At 41.8% G+C, this 22257-nt stretch overlaps 46 non-coding genes and 6 pseudogenes across 46 annotated transcripts; all 52 read left to right on the plus strand.

The window, feature by feature from the left end:
- Positions 1 to 181: 181 nt before the first annotated feature.
- Positions 182 to 300, plus strand: LOC142479220 (5S ribosomal RNA). Its single transcript, XR_012793951.1, has one exon. It is a non-coding gene; the product is annotated as a 5S ribosomal RNA (ribosomal RNA).
- A 286-nt stretch (positions 301 to 586) lies between these two features.
- Positions 587 to 705, plus strand: LOC142478457 (5S ribosomal RNA). The gene has a single exon (XR_012793193.1). It is a non-coding gene; the product is annotated as a 5S ribosomal RNA (ribosomal RNA).
- Positions 706 to 990: 285 nt separating this feature from the next.
- LOC142478881 (5S ribosomal RNA) lies at positions 991 to 1109 on the plus strand. The gene has a single exon (XR_012793612.1). It is a non-coding gene; the product is annotated as a 5S ribosomal RNA (ribosomal RNA).
- Positions 1110 to 1395: 286 nt separating this feature from the next.
- On the plus strand, positions 1396 to 1514 carry LOC142478882 (5S ribosomal RNA). The gene has a single exon (XR_012793613.1). It is a non-coding gene; the product is annotated as a 5S ribosomal RNA (ribosomal RNA).
- A 286-nt stretch (positions 1515 to 1800) lies between these two features.
- Positions 1801 to 1919, plus strand: LOC142479447 (5S ribosomal RNA). Its single transcript, XR_012794139.1, has one exon. It is a non-coding gene; the product is annotated as a 5S ribosomal RNA (ribosomal RNA).
- A 286-nt stretch (positions 1920 to 2205) lies between these two features.
- LOC142479448 (5S ribosomal RNA) lies at positions 2206 to 2324 on the plus strand. The gene has a single exon (XR_012794140.1). It is a non-coding gene; the product is annotated as a 5S ribosomal RNA (ribosomal RNA).
- A 676-nt stretch (positions 2325 to 3000) lies between these two features.
- LOC142478884 (5S ribosomal RNA) lies at positions 3001 to 3119 on the plus strand. The gene has a single exon (XR_012793615.1). It is a non-coding gene; the product is annotated as a 5S ribosomal RNA (ribosomal RNA).
- Positions 3120 to 3405: 286 nt separating this feature from the next.
- On the plus strand, positions 3406 to 3524 carry LOC142479264 (5S ribosomal RNA; annotated as a pseudogene).
- Positions 3525 to 3810: 286 nt separating this feature from the next.
- On the plus strand, positions 3811 to 3929 carry LOC142478408 (5S ribosomal RNA). Its single transcript, XR_012793147.1, has one exon. It is a non-coding gene; the product is annotated as a 5S ribosomal RNA (ribosomal RNA).
- A 286-nt stretch (positions 3930 to 4215) lies between these two features.
- On the plus strand, positions 4216 to 4334 carry LOC142478885 (5S ribosomal RNA). The gene has a single exon (XR_012793616.1). It is a non-coding gene; the product is annotated as a 5S ribosomal RNA (ribosomal RNA).
- A 286-nt stretch (positions 4335 to 4620) lies between these two features.
- Positions 4621 to 4739, plus strand: LOC142479221 (5S ribosomal RNA). Its single transcript, XR_012793952.1, has one exon. It is a non-coding gene; the product is annotated as a 5S ribosomal RNA (ribosomal RNA).
- Positions 4740 to 5025: 286 nt separating this feature from the next.
- On the plus strand, positions 5026 to 5144 carry LOC142478409 (5S ribosomal RNA). Its single transcript, XR_012793148.1, has one exon. It is a non-coding gene; the product is annotated as a 5S ribosomal RNA (ribosomal RNA).
- A 286-nt stretch (positions 5145 to 5430) lies between these two features.
- Positions 5431 to 5549, plus strand: LOC142478886 (5S ribosomal RNA). The gene has a single exon (XR_012793617.1). It is a non-coding gene; the product is annotated as a 5S ribosomal RNA (ribosomal RNA).
- Positions 5550 to 5835: 286 nt separating this feature from the next.
- Positions 5836 to 5954, plus strand: LOC142479449 (5S ribosomal RNA). The gene has a single exon (XR_012794141.1). It is a non-coding gene; the product is annotated as a 5S ribosomal RNA (ribosomal RNA).
- A 286-nt stretch (positions 5955 to 6240) lies between these two features.
- Positions 6241 to 6359, plus strand: LOC142479265 (5S ribosomal RNA; annotated as a pseudogene).
- Positions 6360 to 6645: 286 nt separating this feature from the next.
- Positions 6646 to 6764, plus strand: LOC142478887 (5S ribosomal RNA). The gene has a single exon (XR_012793618.1). It is a non-coding gene; the product is annotated as a 5S ribosomal RNA (ribosomal RNA).
- A 286-nt stretch (positions 6765 to 7050) lies between these two features.
- Positions 7051 to 7169, plus strand: LOC142478463 (5S ribosomal RNA). The gene has a single exon (XR_012793199.1). It is a non-coding gene; the product is annotated as a 5S ribosomal RNA (ribosomal RNA).
- A 286-nt stretch (positions 7170 to 7455) lies between these two features.
- LOC142478888 (5S ribosomal RNA) lies at positions 7456 to 7574 on the plus strand. Its single transcript, XR_012793619.1, has one exon. It is a non-coding gene; the product is annotated as a 5S ribosomal RNA (ribosomal RNA).
- A 286-nt stretch (positions 7575 to 7860) lies between these two features.
- Positions 7861 to 7979, plus strand: LOC142478407 (5S ribosomal RNA). Its single transcript, XR_012793146.1, has one exon. It is a non-coding gene; the product is annotated as a 5S ribosomal RNA (ribosomal RNA).
- A 676-nt stretch (positions 7980 to 8655) lies between these two features.
- Positions 8656 to 8774, plus strand: LOC142478889 (5S ribosomal RNA). Its single transcript, XR_012793620.1, has one exon. It is a non-coding gene; the product is annotated as a 5S ribosomal RNA (ribosomal RNA).
- Positions 8775 to 9060: 286 nt separating this feature from the next.
- On the plus strand, positions 9061 to 9179 carry LOC142478890 (5S ribosomal RNA). The gene has a single exon (XR_012793621.1). It is a non-coding gene; the product is annotated as a 5S ribosomal RNA (ribosomal RNA).
- Positions 9180 to 9465: 286 nt separating this feature from the next.
- On the plus strand, positions 9466 to 9584 carry LOC142479266 (5S ribosomal RNA; annotated as a pseudogene).
- Positions 9585 to 9870: 286 nt separating this feature from the next.
- Positions 9871 to 9989, plus strand: LOC142478891 (5S ribosomal RNA). Its single transcript, XR_012793622.1, has one exon. It is a non-coding gene; the product is annotated as a 5S ribosomal RNA (ribosomal RNA).
- Positions 9990 to 10275: 286 nt separating this feature from the next.
- LOC142478464 (5S ribosomal RNA) lies at positions 10276 to 10394 on the plus strand. The gene has a single exon (XR_012793200.1). It is a non-coding gene; the product is annotated as a 5S ribosomal RNA (ribosomal RNA).
- Positions 10395 to 10680: 286 nt separating this feature from the next.
- On the plus strand, positions 10681 to 10799 carry LOC142478892 (5S ribosomal RNA). The gene has a single exon (XR_012793623.1). It is a non-coding gene; the product is annotated as a 5S ribosomal RNA (ribosomal RNA).
- Positions 10800 to 11085: 286 nt separating this feature from the next.
- Positions 11086 to 11204, plus strand: LOC142479320 (5S ribosomal RNA). Its single transcript, XR_012794016.1, has one exon. It is a non-coding gene; the product is annotated as a 5S ribosomal RNA (ribosomal RNA).
- Positions 11205 to 11880: 676 nt separating this feature from the next.
- Positions 11881 to 11999, plus strand: LOC142478893 (5S ribosomal RNA). Its single transcript, XR_012793624.1, has one exon. It is a non-coding gene; the product is annotated as a 5S ribosomal RNA (ribosomal RNA).
- Positions 12000 to 12285: 286 nt separating this feature from the next.
- On the plus strand, positions 12286 to 12404 carry LOC142479267 (5S ribosomal RNA; annotated as a pseudogene).
- Positions 12405 to 12690: 286 nt separating this feature from the next.
- On the plus strand, positions 12691 to 12809 carry LOC142478895 (5S ribosomal RNA). Its single transcript, XR_012793626.1, has one exon. It is a non-coding gene; the product is annotated as a 5S ribosomal RNA (ribosomal RNA).
- Positions 12810 to 13095: 286 nt separating this feature from the next.
- LOC142479228 (5S ribosomal RNA) lies at positions 13096 to 13214 on the plus strand. The gene has a single exon (XR_012793959.1). It is a non-coding gene; the product is annotated as a 5S ribosomal RNA (ribosomal RNA).
- A 286-nt stretch (positions 13215 to 13500) lies between these two features.
- Positions 13501 to 13619, plus strand: LOC142479450 (5S ribosomal RNA). Its single transcript, XR_012794142.1, has one exon. It is a non-coding gene; the product is annotated as a 5S ribosomal RNA (ribosomal RNA).
- Positions 13620 to 13905: 286 nt separating this feature from the next.
- LOC142478896 (5S ribosomal RNA) lies at positions 13906 to 14024 on the plus strand. Its single transcript, XR_012793627.1, has one exon. It is a non-coding gene; the product is annotated as a 5S ribosomal RNA (ribosomal RNA).
- A 286-nt stretch (positions 14025 to 14310) lies between these two features.
- LOC142479268 (5S ribosomal RNA) lies at positions 14311 to 14429 on the plus strand (annotated as a pseudogene).
- Positions 14430 to 14715: 286 nt separating this feature from the next.
- LOC142479451 (5S ribosomal RNA) lies at positions 14716 to 14834 on the plus strand. The gene has a single exon (XR_012794143.1). It is a non-coding gene; the product is annotated as a 5S ribosomal RNA (ribosomal RNA).
- Positions 14835 to 15120: 286 nt separating this feature from the next.
- Positions 15121 to 15239, plus strand: LOC142479240 (5S ribosomal RNA). The gene has a single exon (XR_012793970.1). It is a non-coding gene; the product is annotated as a 5S ribosomal RNA (ribosomal RNA).
- A 286-nt stretch (positions 15240 to 15525) lies between these two features.
- On the plus strand, positions 15526 to 15644 carry LOC142479453 (5S ribosomal RNA). The gene has a single exon (XR_012794145.1). It is a non-coding gene; the product is annotated as a 5S ribosomal RNA (ribosomal RNA).
- Positions 15645 to 15930: 286 nt separating this feature from the next.
- On the plus strand, positions 15931 to 16049 carry LOC142478897 (5S ribosomal RNA). The gene has a single exon (XR_012793628.1). It is a non-coding gene; the product is annotated as a 5S ribosomal RNA (ribosomal RNA).
- A 286-nt stretch (positions 16050 to 16335) lies between these two features.
- On the plus strand, positions 16336 to 16454 carry LOC142478898 (5S ribosomal RNA). Its single transcript, XR_012793629.1, has one exon. It is a non-coding gene; the product is annotated as a 5S ribosomal RNA (ribosomal RNA).
- A 286-nt stretch (positions 16455 to 16740) lies between these two features.
- Positions 16741 to 16859, plus strand: LOC142478899 (5S ribosomal RNA). The gene has a single exon (XR_012793630.1). It is a non-coding gene; the product is annotated as a 5S ribosomal RNA (ribosomal RNA).
- Positions 16860 to 17145: 286 nt separating this feature from the next.
- Positions 17146 to 17264, plus strand: LOC142479251 (5S ribosomal RNA). The gene has a single exon (XR_012793981.1). It is a non-coding gene; the product is annotated as a 5S ribosomal RNA (ribosomal RNA).
- A 286-nt stretch (positions 17265 to 17550) lies between these two features.
- Positions 17551 to 17669, plus strand: LOC142478900 (5S ribosomal RNA). Its single transcript, XR_012793631.1, has one exon. It is a non-coding gene; the product is annotated as a 5S ribosomal RNA (ribosomal RNA).
- Positions 17670 to 17955: 286 nt separating this feature from the next.
- LOC142479263 (5S ribosomal RNA) lies at positions 17956 to 18074 on the plus strand. The gene has a single exon (XR_012793989.1). It is a non-coding gene; the product is annotated as a 5S ribosomal RNA (ribosomal RNA).
- Positions 18075 to 18360: 286 nt separating this feature from the next.
- Positions 18361 to 18479, plus strand: LOC142478901 (5S ribosomal RNA). Its single transcript, XR_012793632.1, has one exon. It is a non-coding gene; the product is annotated as a 5S ribosomal RNA (ribosomal RNA).
- Positions 18480 to 18765: 286 nt separating this feature from the next.
- On the plus strand, positions 18766 to 18884 carry LOC142479269 (5S ribosomal RNA; annotated as a pseudogene).
- A 286-nt stretch (positions 18885 to 19170) lies between these two features.
- On the plus strand, positions 19171 to 19289 carry LOC142478902 (5S ribosomal RNA). The gene has a single exon (XR_012793633.1). It is a non-coding gene; the product is annotated as a 5S ribosomal RNA (ribosomal RNA).
- A 286-nt stretch (positions 19290 to 19575) lies between these two features.
- LOC142479274 (5S ribosomal RNA) lies at positions 19576 to 19694 on the plus strand. The gene has a single exon (XR_012793990.1). It is a non-coding gene; the product is annotated as a 5S ribosomal RNA (ribosomal RNA).
- A 286-nt stretch (positions 19695 to 19980) lies between these two features.
- Positions 19981 to 20099, plus strand: LOC142479454 (5S ribosomal RNA). The gene has a single exon (XR_012794146.1). It is a non-coding gene; the product is annotated as a 5S ribosomal RNA (ribosomal RNA).
- Positions 20100 to 20385: 286 nt separating this feature from the next.
- LOC142478903 (5S ribosomal RNA) lies at positions 20386 to 20504 on the plus strand. The gene has a single exon (XR_012793634.1). It is a non-coding gene; the product is annotated as a 5S ribosomal RNA (ribosomal RNA).
- A 286-nt stretch (positions 20505 to 20790) lies between these two features.
- On the plus strand, positions 20791 to 20909 carry LOC142478904 (5S ribosomal RNA). Its single transcript, XR_012793635.1, has one exon. It is a non-coding gene; the product is annotated as a 5S ribosomal RNA (ribosomal RNA).
- A 286-nt stretch (positions 20910 to 21195) lies between these two features.
- Positions 21196 to 21314, plus strand: LOC142479286 (5S ribosomal RNA). The gene has a single exon (XR_012793991.1). It is a non-coding gene; the product is annotated as a 5S ribosomal RNA (ribosomal RNA).
- Positions 21315 to 21600: 286 nt separating this feature from the next.
- LOC142478906 (5S ribosomal RNA) lies at positions 21601 to 21719 on the plus strand. Its single transcript, XR_012793637.1, has one exon. It is a non-coding gene; the product is annotated as a 5S ribosomal RNA (ribosomal RNA).
- Positions 21720 to 22005: 286 nt separating this feature from the next.
- On the plus strand, positions 22006 to 22124 carry LOC142479294 (5S ribosomal RNA). Its single transcript, XR_012793992.1, has one exon. It is a non-coding gene; the product is annotated as a 5S ribosomal RNA (ribosomal RNA).
- Positions 22125 to 22257: the final 133 nt, after the last annotated feature.

Raw genomic sequence — 22257 nt, forward strand, 5'->3', positions numbered from 1 at the left:
TCGTTTTTTCCTCTGAAAGTTCAACACAATGCAACCTTCCAAAATAGAATTCTGACATCAAGAATTCCGTCTATAGTACATTTGAGTGCACCTGTCATTTTCTCAGTCTCTGTGTATGCATGGAGCAAGATATAGGCTCATGGATTTAAGAATGAGAGGATATCATGAGACAGCAATCTCCACCTACGGCCATACTACCTTGAAAGCGCCTGATCCCGTCAGATCTCGGAAGCTAAGCAGGGTGAGGCTTGATTAGTACTGGGTTGGGAGACTGCCTGGGAATACCAGGTGCTGTGAGTGTTTTTATTTTTTGCTTCACTAATGAAAATATACATGGCATTCCTTGCAGCAAATGAAAATGTTTCATTTTTTACTACTTTTTTCCCGCAGTGGCAAAGAAATCTATCGTTTTTTCCTCTGAAAGTTCAACACAATGCAACCTTCCAAAATAGAATTCTGACATCAAGAATTCCGTCTATAGTACATTTGAGTGCACCTGTCATTTTCTCAGTCTCTGTGTATGCATGGAGCAAGATATAGGCTCATGGATTTAAGAATGAGAGGATATCATGAGACAGCAATCTCCACCTACAGCCATACTACCTTGACAGCGCCCGATCCCGTCAGATCTCGGAAGCTAAGCAGGGTGAGGCTTGATTAGTACTGGGTTGGGAGACTGCCTGGGAATACCAGGTGCTGTGGGTGTTTTTATTTTTCGCTTCCCTAATGAAAATATACATGGCATTCCTTGCAGCAAATGAAAATGTTTCATTTTTTACTACTTTTTTCCCGCAGTGGCAAAGAAATATATCGTTTTTTCCTCAGAAAGTTCAACACAATGCAACCTTCCAAATAGAATTCTGACATCAAGAATTCCGTCTATAGTACATTTGAGTGCACCTGTCATTTTCTCAGTCTCTGTGTATGCATGGAGCAAGATATAGGCTCATGGATTTAAGAATGAGAGGATATCATGAGACAGCAATCTCCACCTACGGCCATACTACCTTGACAGCGCCCGATCCCGTCAGATCTCGGAAGCTAAGCAGGGTGAGGCTTGATTAGTACTGGGTTGGGAGACTGCCTGGGAATACCAGGTGCTGTAGGGGTTTTTATTTTTCGCTTCCCTAATGAAAATATACATGGCATTCCTCGCAGCAAATGAAAATGTTTCATTTCTTGCTACTTTTTTCCCGCAGTGGCAAAGAAATATATCGTTTTTTCCTCTGAAAGTTCAACACAATGCAACCTTCCAAAATAGAATTCTGACATCAAGAATTCCGTCTATAGTACATTTGAGTGCACCTGTCATTTTCTCAGTCTCTGTGTATGCATGGAGCAAGATATAGGCTCATGGATTTAAGAATGAGAGGATATCATGAGACAGCAATCTCCACCTACGGCCATACTACCTTGACAGCGCCCGATCCCGTCAGATCTCGGAAGCTAAGCAGGGTGAGGCTTGATTAGTACTGGGTTGGGAGACTGCCTGGGAATACCAGGTGCTGTAGGGGTTTTTATTTTTCGCTTCCCTAATGAAAATATACATGGCATTCCTCGCAGCAAATGAAAATGTTTCATTTCTTGCTACTTTTTTCCCGCAGTGGCAAAGAAATATATCGTTTTTTCCTCTGAAAGTTCAACACAATGCAACCTTCCAAAATAGAATTCTGACATCAAGAATTCCGTCTATAGTACATTTGAGTGCACCTGTCATTTTCTCAGTCTCTGTGTATGCATGGAGCAAGATATAGGCTCATGGATTTAAGAATGAGAGGATATCATGAGACAGCAATCTCCACCTACGGCCATACTACCTTGAAAGCGCCCGATCCCGTCAGATCTCGGAAGCTAAGCAGGGTGAGGCTTGATTAGTACTGGGTTGGGAGACTGCCTGGGAATACCAGGTGCTGTAGGGGTTTTTATTTTTCGCTTCCCTAATAAAAATATACATGGCATTCCTCGCAGCAAATGAAAATGTTTCATTTCTTGCTACTTTTTTCCCGGAGTGGCAAAGAAATATATTGTTTTTTCCTCTGAAAGTTCAACACAATGCAACCTTCCAAAATAGAATTCTGACATCAAGAATTCCGTCTATAGTATATTTGAGTGCACCTGTCATTTTCTCAGTCTCTGTGTATGCATGGAGCAAGATATAGGCTCATGGATTTAAGAATGAGAGGATATCATGAGACAGCAATCTCCACCTACGGCCATACTACCTTGAAAGCGCCCGATCCCGTCAGATCTCGGAAGCTAAGCAGGGTGAGGCTTGATTAGTACTGGGTTGGGAGACTGCCTGGGAATACCAGGTGCTGTAGGGGTTTTTATTTTTCGCTTCCCTAATGAAAATATACATGGCATTCCTCGCAGCAAATGAAAATGTTTAATTTCTTGCTACTTTTTTCCCGGAGTGGCAAAGAAATATATTGTTTTTTCCTCTGAAAGTTCAACACAATGCAACCTTCCAAAATAGAATTCTGACATCAAGAATTCCGTCTATAGTATATTTGAGTGCACCTGTCATTTTCTCAGTCTCTGATTTAATTTCTCCATTTAAGGTAATTCTTCAAGAATGTATTTTTTTAACGGTCACAATAATACACTTATGCCTCCCATGTCATTTAGAAATATATCATACAGGCCTCAGAACACTCAGCATGTTATATGGTGAGCTTGTGGCTCACAGAGTTGGGGTGTGCAGTGTTCAAGCTGATACTTGGAAGAGATAGTGAGTTCAAATCCAAACAGGAGGAGGTTGAATATAGGCACCTCTGAAATTTTTTACTACTTTTTTCCCGCAGTGGCAAAGAAATCTATCGTTTTTTCCTCTGAAAGTTCAACACAATGCAACCTTCCAAAATAGAATTCTGACATCAAGAATTCCGTCTATAGTACATTTGAGTGCACCTGTCATTTTCTCAGTCTCTGTGTATGCATGGAGCAAGATATAGGCTCATGGATTTAAGAATGAGAGGATATCATGAGACAGCAATCTCCACCTACGGCCATACTACCTTGACAGCGCCCGATCCCGTCAGATCTCGGAAGCTAAGCAGGGTGAGGCTTGATTAGTACTGGGTTGGGAGACTGCCTGGGAATACCAGGTGCTGTAGGGGTTTTTATTTTTCGCTTCCCTAATGAAAATATACATGGCATTCCTCGCAGCAAATGAAAATGTTTCATTTCTTGCTACTTTTTTCCCGCAGTGGCAAAGAAATATATCGTTTTTTCCTCTGAAAGTTCAACACAATGCAACCTTCCAAAATAGAATTCTGACATCAAGAATTCCGTCTATAGTACATTTGAGTGCACCTGTCATTTTCTCAGTCTCTGTGTATGCATGGAGCAAGATATAGGCTCATGGATTTAAGAATGAGAGGATATCATGAGACAGCAATCTCCACCTACGGCCATACTACCTTGAAAGCGCCCGATCCCGTCAGATCTCGGAAGCTAAGCATTGTGAGGCTTGATTAGTACTGGGTTGGGAGACTGCCTGGGAATACCAGGTGCTGTGAGTGTTTTTATTTTTTGCTTCACTAATGAAAATATACATGGCATTCCTTGCAGCAAATGAAAATGTTTCATTTTTTACTACTTTTTTCCCACAGTGGCAAAGAAATCTATCGTTTTTTCCTCTGAAAGTTCAACACAATGCAACCTTCCAAAATAGAATTCTGACATCAAGAATTCCGTCTATAGTACATTTGAGTGCACCTGTCATTTTCTCAGTCTCTGTGTATGCATGGAGCAAGATATAGGCTCATGGATTTAAGAATGAGAGGATATCATGAGACAGCAATCTCCACCTACGGCCATACTACCTTGACAGCGCCCGATCCCGTCAGATCTCGGAAGCTAAGCAGGGTGAGGCTTGATTAGTACTGGGTTGGGAGACTGCCTGGGAATACCAGGTGCTGTGGGTGTTTTTATTTTTCGCTTCCCTAATGAAAATATACATGGCATTCCTTGCAGCAAATGAAAATGTTTCATTTTTTACTACTTTTTTCCCGCAGTGGCAAAGAAATCTATCGTTTTTTCCTCTGAAAGTTCAACACAATGCAACCTTCCAAAATAGAATTCTGACATCAAGAATTCCGTCTATAGTACATTTGAGTGCACCTGTCATTTTCTCAGTCTCTGTGTATGCATGGAGCAAGATATAGGCTCATGGATTTAAGAATGAGAGGATATCATGAGACAGCAATCTCCACCTACGGCCATACTACCTTGACAGCGCCCGATCCCGTCAGATCTCGGAAGCTAAGCAGGGTGAGGCTTGATTAGTACTGGGTTGGGAGACTGCCTGGGAATACCAGGTGCTGTAGGGGTTTTTATTTTTCGCTTCCCTAATGAAAATATACATGGCATTCCTCGCAGCAAATGAAAATGTTTCATTTCTTGCTACTTTTTTCCCGCAGTGGCAAAGAAATATATCGTTTTTTCCTCTGAAAGTTCAACACAATGCAACCTTCCAAAATAGAATTCTGACATCAAGAATTCCGTCTATAGTACATTTGAGTGCACCTGTCATTTTCTCAGTCTCTGTGTATGCATGGAGCAAGATATAGGCTCATGGATTTAAGAATGAGAGGATATCATGAGACAGCAATCTCCACCTACGGCCATACTACCTTGAAAGCGCCTGATCCCGTCAGATCTCGGAAGCTAAGCAGGGTGAGGCTTGATTAGTACTGGGTTGGGAGACTGCCTGGGAATACCAGGTGCTGTGAGTGTTTTTATTTTTTGCTTCACTAATGAAAATATACATGGCATTCCTTGCAGCAAATGAAAATGTTTCATTTTTTACTACTTTTTTCCCGCAGTGGCAAAGAAATCTATCGTTTTTTCCTCTGAAAGTTCAACACAATGCAACCTTCCAAAATAGAATTCTGACATCAAGAATTCCGTCTATAGTACATTTGAGTGCACCTGTCATTTTCTCAGTCTCTGTGTATGCATGGAGCAAGATATAGGCTCATGGATTTAAGAATGAGAGGATATCATGAGACAGCAATCTCCACCTACGGCCATACTACCTTGACAGCGCCCGATCCCGTCAGATCTCGGAAGCTAAGCAGGGTGAGGCTTGATTAGTACTGGGTTGGGAGACTGCCTGGGAATACCAGGTGCTGTGGGTGTTTTTATTTTTCGCTTCCCTAATGAAAATATACATGGCATTCCTTGCAGCAAATGAAAATGTTTCATTTTTTACTACTTTTTTCCCGCAGTGGCAAAGAAATCTATCGTTTTTTCCTCTGAAAGTTCAACACAATGCAACCTTCCAAAATAGAATTCTGACATCAAGAATTCCGTCTATAGTACATTTGAGTGCACCTGTCATTTTCTCAGTCTCTGTGTATGCATGGAGCAAGATATAGGCTCATGGATTTAAGAATGAGAGGATATCATGAGACAGCAATCTCCACCTACGGCCATACTACCTTGACAGCGCCCGATCCCGTCAGATCTCGGAAGCTAAGCAGGGTGAGGCTTGATTAGTACTGGGTTGGGAGACTGCCTGGGAATACCAGGTGCTGTAGGGGTTTTTATTTTTCGCTTCCCTAATGAAAATATACATGGCATTCCTCGCAGCAAATGAAAATGTTTCATTTCTTGCTACTTTTTTCCCGCAGTGGCAAAGAAATATATCGTTTTTTCCTCTGAAAGTTCAACACAATGCAACCTTCCAAAATAGAATTCTGACATCAAGAATTCCGTCTATAGTACATTTGAGTGCACCTGTCATTTTCTCAGTCTCTGTGTATGCATGGAGCAAGATATAGGCTCATGGATTTAAGAATGAGAGGATATCATGAGACAGCAATCTCCACCTACGGCCATACTACCTTGAAAGCGCCCGATCCCGTCAGATCTCGGAAGCTAAGCAGGGTGAGGCTTGATTAGTACTGGGTTGGGAGACTGCCTGGGAATACCAGGTGCTGTAGGGGTTTTTATTTTTCGCTTCCCTAATGAAAATATACATGGCATTCCTCGCAGCAAATGAAAATGTTTCATTTCTTGCTACTTTTTTCCCGGAGTGGCAAAGAAATATATCGTTTTTTCCTCTGAAAGTTCAACACAATGCAACCTTCCAAAATAGAATTCTGACATCAAGAATTCCGTCTATAGTACATTTGAGTGCACCTGTCATTTTCTCAGTCTCTGTGTATGCATGGAGCAAGATATAGGCTCATGGATTTAAGAATGAGAGGATATCATGAGACAGCAATCTCCACCTACGGCCATACTACCTTGAAAGCGCCCGATCCCGTCAGATCTCGGAAGCTAAGCATTGTGAGGCTTGATTAGTACTGGGTTGGGAGACTGCCTGGGAATACCAGGTGCTGTGAGTGTTTTTATTTTTTGCTTCACTAATGAAAATATACATGGCATTCCTTGCAGCAAATGAAAATGTTTCATTTTTTACTACTTTTTTCCCACAGTGGCAAAGAAATCTATCGTTTTTTCCTCTGAAAGTTCAACACAATGCAACCTTCCAAAATAGAATTCTGACATCAAGAATTCCGTCTATAGTACATTTGAGTGCACCTGTCATTTTCTCAGTCTCTGTGTATGCATGGAGCAAGATATAGGCTCATGGATTTAAGAATGAGAGGATATCATGAGACAGCAATCTCCACCTACGGCCATACTACCTTGACAGCGCCCGATCCCGTCAGATCTCGGAAGCTAAGCAGGGTGAGGCTTGATTAGTACTGGGTTGGGAGACTGCCTGGGAATACCAGGTGCTGTAGGGGTTTTTATTTTTCGCTTCCCTAATGAAAATATACATGGCATTCCTCGCAGCAAATGAAAATGTTTCATTTCTTGCTACTTTTTTCCCGCAGTGGCAAAGAAATCTATCGTTTTTTCCTCTGAAAGTTCAACACAATGCAACCTTCCAAAATAGAATTCTGACATCAAGAATTCCGTCTATAGTACATTTGAGTGCACCTGTCATTTTCTCAGTCTCTGTGTATGCATGGAGCAAGATATAGGCTCATGGATTTAAGAATGAGAGGATATCATGAGACAGCAATCTCCACCTACGGCCATACTACCTTGAAAGCGCCCGATCCCGTCAGATCTCGGAAGCTAAGCAGGGTGAGGCTTGATTAGTACTGGGTTGGGAGACTGGCTGGGAATACCAGGTGCTGTGGGTGTTTTTATTTTTTGCTTCCCTAATGAAAATATACATGGCATTCCTTGCAGCAAATGAAAATGTTTCATTTTTTACTACTTTTTTCCCGCAGTGGCAAAGAAATATATCGTTTTTTCCTCAGAAAGTTCAACACAATGCAACCTTCCAAAATAGAATTCTGACATCAAGAATTCCGTCTATAGTACATTTGAGTGCACCTGTCATTTTCTCAGTCTCTGTGTATGCATGGAGCAAGATATAGGCTCATGGATTTAAGAATGAGAGGATATCATGAGACAGCAATCTCCACCTACGGCCATACTACCTTGACAGCGCCCGATCCCGTCAGATCTCGGAAGCTAAGCAGGGTGAGGCTTGATTAGTACTGGGTTGGGAGACTGCCTGGGAATACCAGGTGCTGTAGGGGTTTTTATTTTTCGCTTCCCTAATGAAAATATACATGGCATTCCTCGCAGCAAATGAAAATGTTTCATTTCTTGCTACTTTTTTCCCGCAGTGGCAAAGAAATATATCGTTTTTTCCTCTGAAAGTTCAACACAATGCAACCTTCCAAAATAGAATTCTGACATCAAGAATTCCGTCTATAGTACATTTGAGTGCACCTGTCATTTTCTCAGTCTCTGTGTATGCATGGAGCAAGATATAGGCTCATGGATTTAAGAATGAGAGGATATCATGAGACAGCAATCTCCACCTACGGCCATACTACCTTGAAAGCGCCCGATCCCGTCAGATCTCGGAAGCTAAGCAGGGTGAGGCTTGATTAGTACTGGGTTGGGAGACTGCCTGGGAATACCAGGTGCTGTAGGTTTTTTTATTTTTCGCTTCCCTAATGAAAATATACATGGCATTCCTCGCAGCAAATGAAAATGTTTCATTTCTTGCTACTTTTTTCCCGGAGTGGCAAAGAAATATATTGTTTTTTCCTCTGAAAGTTCAACACAATGCAACCTTCCAAAATAGAATTCTGACATCAAGAATTCCGTCTATAGTATATTTGAGTGCACCTGTCATTTTCTCAGTCTCTGATTTAATTTCTCCATTTAAGGTAATTCTTCAAGAATGTATTTTTTTAACGGTCACAATAATACACTTATGCCTCCCATGTCATTTAGAAATATATCATACAGGCCTCAGAACACTCAGCATGTTATATGGTGAGCTTGTGGCTCACAGAGTTGGGGTGTGCAGTGTTCAAGCTGATACTTGGAAGAGATAGTGAGTTCAAATCCAAACAGGAGGAGGTTGAATATAGGCACCTCTGAAATTTTTTACTACTTTTTTCCCGCAGTGGCAAAGAAATCTATCGTTTTTTCCTCTGAAAGTTCAACACAATGCAACCTTCCAAAATAGAATTCTGACATCAAGAATTCCGTCTATAGTACATTTGAGTGCACCTGTCATTTTCTCAGTCTCTGTGTATGCATGGAGCAAGATATAGGCTCATGGATTTAAGAATGAGAGGATATCATGAGACAGCAATCTCCACCTACGGCCATACTACCTTGACAGCGCCCGATCCCGTCAGATCTCGGAAGCTAAGCAGGGTGAGGCTTGATTAGTACTGGGTTGGGAGACTGCCTGGGAATACCAGGTGCTGTAGGGGTTTTTATTTTTCGCTTCCCTAATGAAAATATACATGGCATTCCTCGCAGCAAATGAAAATGTTTCATTTCTAGCTACTTTTTTCCCGCAGTGGCAAAGAAATATATCGTTTTTTCCTCTGAAAGTTCAACACAATGCAACCTTCCAAAATAGAATTCTGACATCAAGAATTCCGTCTATAGTACATTTGAGTGCACCTGTCATTTTCTCAGTCTCTGTGTATGCATGGAGCAAGATATAGGCTCATGGATTTAAGAATGAGAGGATATCATGAGACAGCAATCTCCACCTACGGCCATACTACCTTGACAGCGCCCGATCCCGTCAGATCTCGGAAGCTAAGCAGGGTGAGGCTTGATTAGTACTGGGTTGGGAGACTGCCTGGGAATACCAGGTGCTGTAGGGGTTTTTATTTTTCGCTTCCCTAATGAAAATATACATGGCATTCCTCGCAGCAAATGAAAATGTTTCATTTCTAGCTACTTTTTTCCCGCAGTGGCAAAGAAATATATCGTTTTTTCCTCTGAAAGTTCAACACAATGCAACCTTCCAAAATAGAATTCTGACATCAAGAATTCCGTCTATAGTACATTTGAGTGCACCTGTCATTTTCTCAGTCTCTGTGTATGCATGGAGCAAGATATAGGCTCATGGATTTAAGAATGAGAGGATATCATGAGACAGCAATCTCCACCTACGGCCATACTACCTTGAAAGCGCCCGATCCCGTCAGATCTCGGAAGCTAAGCATTGTGAGGCTTGATTAGTACTGGGTTGGGAGACTGCCTGGGAATACCAGGTGCTGTGAGTGTTTTTATTTTTTGCTTCACTAATGAAAATATACATGGCATTCCTTGCAGCAAATGAAAATGTTTCATTTTTTACTACTTTTTTCCCACAGTGGCAAAGAAATCTATCGTTTTTTCCTCTGAAAGTTCAACACAATGCAACCTTCCAAAATAGAATTCTGACATCAAGAATTCCGTCTATAGTACATTTGAGTGCACCTGTCATTTTCTCAGTCTCTGTGTATGCATGGAGCAAGATATAGGCTCATGGATTTAAGAATGAGAGGATATCATGAGACAGCAATCTCCACCTACGGCCATACTACCTTGACAGCGCCCGATCCCGTCAGATCTCGGAAGCTAAGCAGGGTGAGGCTTGATTAGTACTGGGTTGGGAGACTGCCTGGGAATACCAGGTGCTGTAGGGGTTTTTATTTTTCGCTTCCCTAATGAAAATATACATGGCATTCCTCGCAGCAAATGAAAATGTTTCATTTCTTGCTACTTTTTTCCCGCAGTGGCAAAGAAATCTATCGTTTTTTCCTCTGAAAGTTCAACACAATGCAACCTTCCAAAATAGAATTCTGACATCAAGAATTCCGTCTATAGTACATTTGAGTGCACCTGTCATTTTCTCAGTCTCTGTGTATGCATGGAGCAAGATATAGGCTCATGGATTTAAGAATGAGAGGATATCATGAGACAGCAATCTCCACCTACGGCCATACTACCTTGAAAGCGCCCGATCCCGTCAGATCTCGGAAGCTAAGCAGGGTGAGGCTTGATTAGTACTGGGTTGGGAGACTGGCTGGGAATACCAGGTGCTGTGGGTGTTTTTATTTTTTGCTTCCCTAATGAAAATATACATGGCATTCCTTGCAGCAAATGAAAATGTTTCATTTTTTACTACTTTTTTCCCGCAGTGGCAAAGAAATATATCGTTTTTTCCTCAGAAAGTTCAACACAATGCAACCTTCCAAAATAGAATTCTGACATCAAGAATTCCGTCTATAGTACATTTGAGTGCACCTGTCATTTTCTCAGTCTCTGTGTATGCATGGAGCAAGATATAGGCTCATGGATTTAAGAATGAGAGGATATCATGAGACAGCAATCTCCACCTACGGCCATACTACCTTGACAGCGCCCGATCCCGTCAGATCTCGGAAGCTAAGCAGGGTGAGGCTTGATTAGTACTGGGTTGGGAGACTGCCTGGGAATACCAGGTGCTGTAGGGGTTTTTATTTTTCGCTTCCCTAATGAAAATATACATGGCATTCCTCGCAGCAAATGAAAATGTTTCATTTCTTGCTACTTTTTTCCCGCAGTGGCAAAGAAATATATCGTTTTTTCCTCTGAAAGTTCAACACAATGCAACCTTCCAAAATAGAATTCTGACATCAAGAATTCCGTCTATAGTACATTTGAGTGCACCTGTCATTTTCTCAGTCTCTGTGTATGCATGGAGCAAGATATAGGCTCATGGATTTAAGAATGAGAGGATATCATGAGACAGCAATCTCCACCTACGGCCATACTACCTTGAAAGCGCCCGATCCCGTCAGATCTCGGAAGCTAAGCAGGGTGAGGCTTGATTAGTACTGGGTTGGGAGACTGCCTGGGAATACCAGGTGCTGTAGGTTTTTTTATTTTTCGCTTCCCTAATGAAAATATACATGGCATTCCTCGCAGCAAATGAAAATGTTTCATTTCTTGCTACTTTTTTCCCGGAGTGGCAAAGAAATATATTGTTTTTTCCTCTGAAAGTTCAACACAATGCAACCTTCCAAAATAGAATTCTGACATCAAGAATTCCGTCTATAGTATATTTGAGTGCACCTGTCATTTTCTCAGTCTCTGATTTAATTTCTCCATTTAAGGTAATTCTTCAAGAATGTATTTTTTTAACGGTCACAATAATACACTTATGCCTCCCATGTCATTTAGAAATATATCATACAGGCCTCAGAACACTCAGCATGTTATATGGTGAGCTTGTGGCTCACAGAGTTGGGGTGTGCAGTGTTCAAGCTGATACTTGGAAGAGATAGTGAGTTCAAATCCAAACAGGAGGAGGTTGAATATAGGCACCTCTGAAATTTTTTACTACTTTTTTCCCGCAGTGGCAAAGAAATCTATCGTTTTTTCCTCTGAAAGTTCAACACAATGCAACCTTCCAAAATAGAATTCTGACATCAAGAATTCCGTCTATAGTACATTTGAGTGCACCTGTCATTTTCTCAGTCTCTGTGTATGCATGGAGCAAGATATAGGCTCATGGATTTAAGAATGAGAGGATATCATGAGACAGCAATCTCCACCTACGGCCATACTACCTTGACAGCGCCCGATCCCGTCAGATCTCGGAAGCTAAGCAGGGTGAGGCTTGATTAGTACTGGGTTGGGAGACTGCCTGGGAATACCAGGTGCTGTAGGGGTTTTTATTTTTCGCTTCCCTAATGAAAATATACATGGCATTCCTCGCAGCAAATGAAAATGTTTCATTTCTAGCTACTTTTTTCCCGCAGTGGCAAAGAAATATATCGTTTTTTCCTCTGAAAGTTCAACACAATGCAACCTTCCAAAATAGAATTCTGACATCAAGAATTCCGTCTATAGTACATTTGAGTGCACCTGTCATTTTCTCAGTCTCTGTGTATGCATGGAGCAAGATATAGGCTCATGGATTTAAGAATGAGAGGATATCATGAGACAGCAATCTCCACCTACGGCCATACTACCTTGAAAGCGCCCGATCCCGTCAGATCTCGGAAGCTAAGCATTGTGAGGCTTGATTAGTACTGGGTTGGGAGACTGCCTGGGAATACCAGGTGCTGTGAGTGTTTTTATTTTTTGCTTCACTAATGAAAATATACATGGCATTCCTTGCAGCAAATGAAAATGTTTCATTTTTTACTACTTTTTTCCCACAGTGGCAAAGAAATCTATCGTTTTTTCCTCTGAAAGTTCAACACAATGCAACCTTCCAAAATAGAATTCTGACATCAAGAATTCCGTCTATAGTACATTTGAGTGCACCTGTCATTTTCTCAGTCTCTGTGTATGCATGGAGCAAGATATAGGCTCATGGATTTAAGAATGAGAGGATATCATGAGACAGCAATCTCCACCTACGGCCATACTACCTTGACAGCGCCCGATCCCGTCAGATCTCGGAAGCTAAGCAGGGTGAGGCTTGATTAGTACTGGGTTGGGAGACTGCCTGGGAATACCAGGTGCTGTAGGGGTTTTTATTTTTCGCTTCCCTAATGAAAATATACATGGCATTCCTCGCAGCAAATGAAAATGTTTCATTTCTTGCTACTTTTTTCCCGCAGTGGCAAAGAAATCTATCGTTTTTTCCTCTGAAAGTTCAACACAATGCAACCTTCCAAAATAGAATTCTGACATCAAGAATTCCGTCTATAGTACATTTGAGTGCACCTGTCATTTTCTCAGTCTCTGTGTATGCATGGAGCAAGATATAGGCTCATGGATTTAAGAATGAGAGGATATCATGAGACAGCAATCTCCACCTACGGCCATACTACCTTGAAAGCGCCCGATCCCGTCAGATCTCGGAAGCTAAGCAGGGTGAGGCTTGATTAGTACTGGGTTGGGAGACTGCCTGGGAATACCAGGTGCTGTGGGTGTTTTTATTTTTTGCTTCCCTAATGAAAATATACATGGCATTCCTTGCAGCAAATGAAAATGTTTCATTTTTTACTACTTTTTTCCCGCAGTGGCAAAGAAATATATCGTTTTTTCCTCAGAAAGTTCAACACAATGCAACCTTCCAAAATAGAATTCTGACATCAAGAATTCCGTCTATAGTACATTTGAGTGCACCTGTCATTTTCTCAGTCTCTGTGTATGCATGGAGCAAGATATAGGCTCATGGATTTAAGAATGAGAGGATATCATGAGACAGCAATCTCCACCTACGGCCATACTACCTTGAAAGCGCCCGATCCCGTCAGATCTCGGAAGCTAAGCAGGGTGAGGCTTGATTAGTACTGGGTTGGGAGACTGCCTGGGAATACCAGGTGCTGTAGGGGTTTTTATTTTTCGCTTCCCTAATGAAAATATACATGGCATTCCTCGCAGCAAATGAAAATGTTTCATTTCTTGCTACTTTTTTCCCGCAGTGGCAAAGAAATCTATCGTTTTTTCCTCTGAAAGTTCAACACAATGCAACCTTCCAAAATAGAATTCTGACATCAAGAATTCCGTCTATAGTACATTTGAGTGCACCTGTCATTTTCTCAGTCTCTGTGTATGCATGGAGCAAGATATAGGCTCATGGATTTAAGAATGAGAGGATATCATGAGACAGCAATCTCCACCTACGGCCATACTACCTTGACAGCGCCCGATCCCGTCAGATCTCGGAAGCTAAGCAGGGTGAGGCTTGATTAGTACTGGGTTGGGAGACTGCCTGGGAATACCAGGTGCTGTAGGGGTTTTTATTTTTCGCTTCCCTAATGAAAATATACATGGCATTCCTCGCAGCAAATGAAAATGTTTCATTTCTAGCTACTTTTTTCCCGCAGTGGCAAAGAAATATATCGTTTTTTCCTCTGAAAGTTCAACACAATGCAACCTTCCAAAATAGAATTCTGACATCAAGAATTCCGTCTATAGTACATTTGAGTGCACCTGTCATTTTCTCAGTCTCTGTGTATGCATGGAGCAAGATATAGGCTCATGGATTTAAGAATGAGAGGATATCATGAGACAGCAATCTCCACCTACGGCCATACTACCTTGAAAGCGCCCGATCCCGTCAGATCTCGGAAGCTAAGCATTGTGAGGCTTGATTAGTACTGGGTTGGGAGACTGCCTGGGAATACCAGGTGCTGTGAGTGTTTTTATTTTTTGCTTCACTAATGAAAATATACATGGCATTCCTTGCAGCAAATGAAAATGTTTCATTTTTTACTACTTTTTTCCCACAGTGGCAAAGAAATCTATCGTTTTTTCCTCTGAAAGTTCAACACAATGCAACCTTCCAAAATAGAATTCTGACATCAAGAATTCCGTCTATAGTACATTTGAGTGCACCTGTCATTTTCTCAGTCTCTGTGTATGCATGGAGCAAGATATAGGCTCATGGATTTAAGAATGAGAGGATATCATGAGACAGCAATCTCCACCTACGGCCATACTACCTTGAAAGCGCCCGATCCCGTCAGATCTCGGAAGCTAAGCAGGGTGAGGCTTGATTAGTACTGGGTTGGGAGACTGCCTGGGAATACCAGGTGCTGTAGGGGTTTTTATTTTTCGCTTCCCTAATGAAAATATACATGGCATTCCTCGCAGCAAATGAAAATGTTTCATTTCTTGCTACTTTTTTCCCGCAGTGGCAAAGAAATCTATCGTTTTTTCCTCTGAAAGTTCAACACAATGCAACCTTCCAAAATAGAATTCTGACATCAAGAATTCCGTCTATAGTACATTTGAGTGCACCTGTCATTTTCTCAGTCTCTGTGTATGCATGGAGCAAGATATAGGCTCATGGATTTAAGAATGAGAGGATATCATGAGACAGCAATCTCCACCTACGGCCATACTACCTTGAAAGCGCCCGATCCCGTCAGATCTCGGAAGCTAAGCAGGGTGAGGCTTGATTAGTACTGGGTTGGGAGACTGCCTGGGAATACCAGGTGCTGTGGGTGTTTTTATTTTTTGCTTCCCTAATGAAAATATACATGGCATTCCTTGCAGCAAATGAAAATGTTTCATTTTTTACTACTTTTTTCCCGCAGTGGCAAAGAAATATATCGTTTTTTCCTCAGAAAGTTCAACACAATGCAACCTTCCAAAATAGAATTCTGACATCAAGAATTCCGTCTATAGTACATTTGAGTGCACCTGTCATTTTCTCAGTCTCTGTGTATGCATGGAGCAAGATATAGGCTCATGGATTTAAGAATGAGAGGATATCATGAGACAGCAATCTCCACCTACGGCCATACTACCTTGAAAGCGCCCGATCCCGTCAGATCTCGGAAGCTAAGCAGGGTGAGGCTTGATTAGTACTGGGTTGGGAGACTGCCTGGGAATACCAGGTGCTGTAGGGGTTTTTATTTTTCGCTTCCCTAATGAAAATATACATGGCATTCCTCGCAGCAAATGAAAATGTTTCATTTCTTGCTACTTTTTTCCCGCAGTGGCAAAGAAATCTATCGTTTTTTCCTCTGAAAGTTCAACACAATGCAACCTTCCAAAATAGAATTCTGACATCAAGAATTCCGTCTATAGTACATTTGAGTGCACCTGTCATTTTCTCAGTCTCTGTGTATGCATGGAGCAAGATATAGGCTCATGGATTTAAGAATGAGAGGATATCATGAGACAGCAATCTCCACCTACGGCCATACTACCTTGACAGCGCCCGATCCCGTCAGATCTCGGAAGCTAAGCAGGGTGAGGCTTGATTAGTACTGGGTTGGGAGACTGCCTGGGAATACCAGGTGCTGTAGGGGTTTTTATTTTTCGCTTCCCTAATGAAAATATACATGGCATTCCTCGCAGCAAATGAAAATGTTTCATTTCTTGCTACTTTTTTCCCGCAGTGGCAAAGAAATATATCGTTTTTTCCTCTGAAAGTTCAACACAATGCAACCTTCCAAAATAGAATTCTGACATCAAGAATTCCGTCTATAGTACATTTGAGTGCACCTGTCATTTTCTCAGTCTCTGTGTATGCATGGAGCAAGATATAGGCTCATGGATTTAAGAATGAGAGGATATCATGAGACAGCAATCTCCACCTACGGCCATACTACCTTGACAGCGCCCGATCCCGTCAGATCTCGGAAGCTAAGCAGGGTGAGGCTTGATTAGTACTGGGTTGGGAGACTGCCTGGGAATACCAGGTGCTGTAGGGGTTTTTATTTTTCGCTTCCCTAATGAAAATATACATGGCATTCCTTGCAGCAAATGAAAATGTTTCATTTTTTACTACTTTTTTCCCGCAGTGGCAAAGAAATCTATCGTTTTTTCCTCTGAAAGTTCAACACAATGCAACCTTCCAAAATAGAATTCTGACATCAAGAATTCCGTCTATAGTACATTTGAGTGCACCTGTCATTTTCTCAGTCTCTGTGTATGCATGGAGCAAGATATAGGCTCATGGATTTAAGAATGAGAGGATATCATGAGACAGCAATCTCCACCTACGGCCATACTACCTTGACAGCGCCCGATCCCGTCAGATCTCGGAAGCTAAGCAGGGTGAGGCTTGATTAGTACTGGGTTGGGAGACTGCCTGGGAATACCAGGTGCTGTAGGGGTTTTTATTTTTCGCTTCCCTAATGAAAATATACATGGCATTCCTCGCAGCAAATGAAAATGTTTCATTTCTTGCTACTTTTTTCCCGCAGTGGCAAAGAAATATATCGTTTTTTCCTCTGAAAGTTCAACACAATGCAACCTTCCAAAATAGAATTCTGACATCAAGAATTCCGTCTATAGTACATTTGAGTGCACCTGTCATTTTCTCAGTCTCTGTGTATGCATGGAGCAAGATATAGGCTCATGGATTTAAGAATGAGAGGATATCATGAGACAGCAATCTCCACCTACGGCCATACTACCTTGAAAGCGCCCGATCCCGTCAGATCTCGGAAGCTAAGCAGGGTGAGGCTTGATTAGTACTGGGTTGGGAGACTGCCTGGGAATACCAGGTGCTGTGGGTGTTTTTATTTTTTGCTTCCCTAATGAAAATATACATGGCATTCCTTGCAGCAAATGAAAATGTTTCATTTTTTACTACTTTTTTCCCGCAGTGGCAAAGAAATCTATCGTTTTTTCCTCTGAAAGTTCAACACAATGCAACCTTCCAAAATAGAATTCTGACATCAAGAATTCCGTCTATAGTACATTTGAGTGCACCTGTCATTTTCTCAGTCTCTGTGTATGCATGGAGCAAGATATAGGCTCATGGATTTAAGAATGAGAGGATATCATGAGACAGCAATCTCCACCTACGGCCATACTACCTTGACAGCGCCCGATCCCGTCAGATCTCGGAAGCTAAGCAGGGTGAGGCTTGATTAGTACTGGGTTGGGAGACTGCCTGGGAATACCAGGTGCTGTAGGGGTTTTTATTTTTCGCTTCCCTAATGAAAATATACATGGCATTCCTCGCAGCAAATGAAAATGTTTCATTTCTTGCTACTTTTTTCCCGCAGTGGCAAAGAAATATATCGTTTTTTCCTCTGAAAGTTCAACACAATGCAACCTTCCAAAATAGAATTCTGACATCAAGAATTCCGTCTATAGTACATTTGAGTGCACCTGTCATTTTCTCAGTCTCTGTGTATGCATGGAGCAAGATATAGGCTCATGGATTTAAGAATGAGAGGATATCATGAGACAGCAATCTCCACCTACGGCCATACTACCTTGAAAGCGCCCGATCCCGTCAGATCTCGGAAGCTAAGCAGGGTGAGGCTTGATTAGTACTGGGTTGGGAGACTGCCTGGGAATACCAGGTGCTGTGGGTGTTTTTATTTTTTGCTTCCCTAATGAAAATATACATGGCATTCCTTGCAGCAAATGAAAATGTTTCATTTTTTACTACTTTTTTCCCGCAGTGGCAAAGAAATCTATCGTTTTTTCCTCTGAAAGTTCAACACAATGCAACCTTCCAAAATAGAATTCTGACATCAAGAATTCCGTCTATAGTACATTTGAGTGCACCTGTCATTTTCTCAGTCTCTGTGTATGCATGGAGCAAGATATAGGCTCATGGATTTAAGAATGAGAGGATATCATGAGACAGCAATCTCCACCTACGGCCATACTACCTTGACAGCGCCCGATCCCGTCAGATCTCGGAAGCTAAGCAGGGTGAGGCTTGATTAGTACTGGGTTGGGAGACTGCCTGGGAATACCAGGTGCTGTAGGGGTTTTTATTTTTCGCTTCCCTAATGAAAATATACATGGCATTCCTCGCAGCAAATGAAAATGTTTCATTTCTTGCTACTTTTTTCCCGCAGTGGCAAAGAAATATATCGTTTTTTCCTCTGAAAGTTCAACACAATGCAACCTTCCAAAATAGAATTCTGACATCAAGAATTCCGTCTATAGTACATTTGAGTGCACCTGTCATTTTCTCAGTCTCTGTGTATGCATGGAGCAAGATATAGGCTCATGGATTTAAGAATGAGAGGATATCATGAGACAGCAATCTCCACCTACGGCCATACTACCTTGAAAGCGCCCGATCCCGTCAGATCTCGGAAGCTAAGCATTGTGAGGCTTGATTAGTACTGGGTTGGGAGACTGCCTGGGAATACCAGGTGCTGTGAGTGTTTTTATTTTTTGCTTCACTAATGAAAATATACATGGCATTCCTTGCAGCAAATGAAAATGTTTCATTTTTTACTACTTTTTTCCCACAGTGGCAAAGAAATCTATCGTTTTTTCCTCTGAAAGTTCAACACAATGCAACCTTCCAAAATAGAATTCTGACATCAAGAATTCCGTCTATAGTACATTTGAGTGCACCTGTCATTTTCTCAGTCTCTGTGTATGCATGGAGCAAGATATAGGCTCATGGATTTAAGAATGAGAGGATATCATGAGACAGCAATCTCCACCTACGGCCATACTACCTTGACAGCGCCCGATCCCGTCAGATCTCGGAAGCTAAGCAGGGTGAGGCTTGATTAGTACTGGGTTGGGAGACTGCCTGGGAATACCAGGTGCTGTAGGGGTTTTTATTTTTCGCTTCCCTAATGAAAATATACATGGCATTCCTCGCAGCAAATGAAAATGTTTCATTTCTTGCTACTTTTTTCCCGCAGTGGCAAAGAAATCTATCGTTTTTTCCTCTGAAAGTTCAACACAATGCAACCTTCCAAAATAGAATTCTGACATCAAGAATTCCGTCTATAGTACATTTGAGTGCACCTGTCATTTTCTCAGTCTCTGTGTATGCATGGAGCAAGATATAGGCTCATGGATTTAAGAATGAGAGGATATCATGAGACAGCAATCTCCACCTACGGCCATACTACCTTGAAAGCGCCCGATCCCGTCAGATCTCGGAAGCTAAGCAGGGTGAGGCTTGATTAGTACTGGGTTGGGAGACTGCCTGGGAATACCAGGTGCTGTGGGTGTTTTTATTTTTTGCTTCCCTAATGAAAATATACATGGCATTCCTTGCAGCAAATGAAAATGTTTCATTTTTTACTACTTTTTTCCCGCAGTGGCAAAGAAATATATCGTTTTTTCCTCAGAAAGTTCAACACAATGCAACCTTCCAAAATAGAATTCTGACATCAAGAATTCCGTCTATAGTACATTTGAGTGCACCTGTCATTTTCTCAGTCTCTGTGTATGCATGGAGCAAGATATAGGCTCATGGATTTAAGAATGAGAGGATATCATGAGACAGCAATCTCCACCTACGGCCATACTACCTTGAAAGCGCCCGATCCCGTCAGATCTCGGAAGCTAAGCAGGGTGAGGCTTGATTAGTACTGGGTTGGGAGACTGCCTGGGAATACCAGGTGCTGTAGGGGTTTTTATTTTTCGCTTCCCTAATGAAAATATACATGGCATTCCTCGCAGCAAATGAAAATGTTTCATTTCTTGCTACTTTTTTCCCGCAGTGGCAAAGAAATCTATCGTTTTTTCCTCTGAAAGTTCAACACAATGCAACCTTCCAAAATAGAATTCTGACATCAAGAATTCCGTCTATAGTACATTTGAGTGCACCTGTCATTTTCTCAGTCTCTGTGTATGCATGGAGCAAGATATAGGCTCATGGATTTAAGAATGAGAGGATATCATGAGACAGCAATCTCCACCTACGGCCATACTACCTTGACAGCGCCCGATCCCGTCAGATCTCGGAAGCTAAGCAGGGTGAGGCTTGATTAGTACTGGGTTGGGAGACTGCCTGGGAATACCAGGTGCTGTAGGGGTTTTTATTTTTCGCTTCCCTAATGAAAATATACATGGCATTCCTTGCAGCAAATGAAAATGTTTCATTTTTTACTACTTTTTTCCCGCAGTGGCAAAGAAATCTATCGTTTTTTCCTCTGAAAGTTCAACACAATGCAACCTTCCAAAATAGAATTCTGACATCAAGAATTCCGTCTATAGTACATTTGAGTGCACCTGTCATTTTCTCAGTCTCTGTGTATGCATGGAGCAAGATATAGGCTCATGGATTTAAGAATGAGAGGATATCATGAGACAGCAATCTCCACCTACGGCCATACTACCTTGACAGCGCCCGATCCCGTCAGATCTCGGAAGCTAAGCAGGGTGAGGCTTGATTAGTACTGGGTTGGGAGACTGCCTGGGAATACCAGGTGCTGTAGGGGTTTTTATTTTTCGCTTCCCTAATGAAAATATACATGGCATTCCTCGCAGCAAATGAAAATGTTTCATTTCTTGCTACTTTTTTCCCGCAGTGGCAAAGAAATATATCGTTTTTTCCTCTGAAAGTTCAACACAATGCAACCTTCCAAAATAGAATTCTGACATCAAGAATTCCGTCTATAGTACATTTGAGTGCACCTGTCATTTTCTCAGTCTCTGTGTATGCATGGAGCAAGATATAGGCTCATGGATTTAAGAATGAGAGGATATCATGAGACAGCAATCTCCACCTACGGCCATACTACCTTGAAAGCGCCCGATCCCGTCAGATCTCGGAAGCTAAGCAGGGTGAGGCTTGATTAGTACTGGGTTGGGAGACTGCCTGGGAATACCAGGTGCTGTGGGTGTTTTTATTTTTTGCTTCCCTAATGAAAATATACATGGCATTCCTTGCAGCAAATGAAAATGTTTCATTTTTTACTACTTTTTTCCCGCAGTGGCAAAGAAATCTATCGTTTTTTCCTCTGAAAGTTCAACACAATGCAACCTTCCAAAATAGAATTCTGACATCAAGAATTCCGTCTATAGTACATTTGAGTGCACCTGTCATTTTCTCAGTCTCTGTGTATGCATGGAGCAAGATATAGGCTCATGGATTTAAGAATGAGAGGATATCATGAGACAGCAATCTCCACCTACGGCCATACTACCTTGACAGCGCCCGATCCCGTCAGATCTCGGAAGCTAAGCAGGGTGAGGCTTGATTAGTACTGGGTTGGGAGACTGCCTGGGAATACCAGGTGCTGTAGGGGTTTTTATTTTTCGCTTCCCTAATGAAAATATACATGGCATTCCTCGCAGCAAATGAAAATGTTTCATTTCTTGCTACTTTTTTCCCGCAGTGGCAAAGAAATATATCGTTTTTTCCTCTGAAAGTTCAACACAATGCAACCTTCCAAAATAGAATTCTGACATCAAGAATTCCGTCTATAGTACATTTGAGTGCACCTGTCATTTTCTCAGTCTCTGTGTATGCATGGAGCAAGATATAGGCTCATGGATTTAAGAATGAGAGGATATCATGAGACAGCAATCTCCACCTACGGCCATACTACCTTGAAAGCGCCCGATCCCGTCAGATCTCGGAAGCTAAGCAGGGTGAGGCTTGATTAGTACTGGGTTGGGAGACTGCCTGGGAATACCAGGTGCTGTGGGTGTTTTTATTTTTTGCTTCCCTAATGAAAATATACATGGCATTCCTTGCAGCAAATGAAAATGTTTCATTTTTTACTACTTTTTTCCCGCAGTGGCAAAGAAATCTATCGTTTTTTCCTCTGAAAGTTCAACACA

This window comes from Ascaphus truei, unplaced genomic scaffold (assembly GCF_040206685.1).
Source record: "Ascaphus truei isolate aAscTru1 unplaced genomic scaffold, aAscTru1.hap1 HAP1_SCAFFOLD_240, whole genome shotgun sequence".
Taxonomy (NCBI): Eukaryota; Metazoa; Chordata; class Amphibia; order Anura; family Ascaphidae; genus Ascaphus; species Ascaphus truei.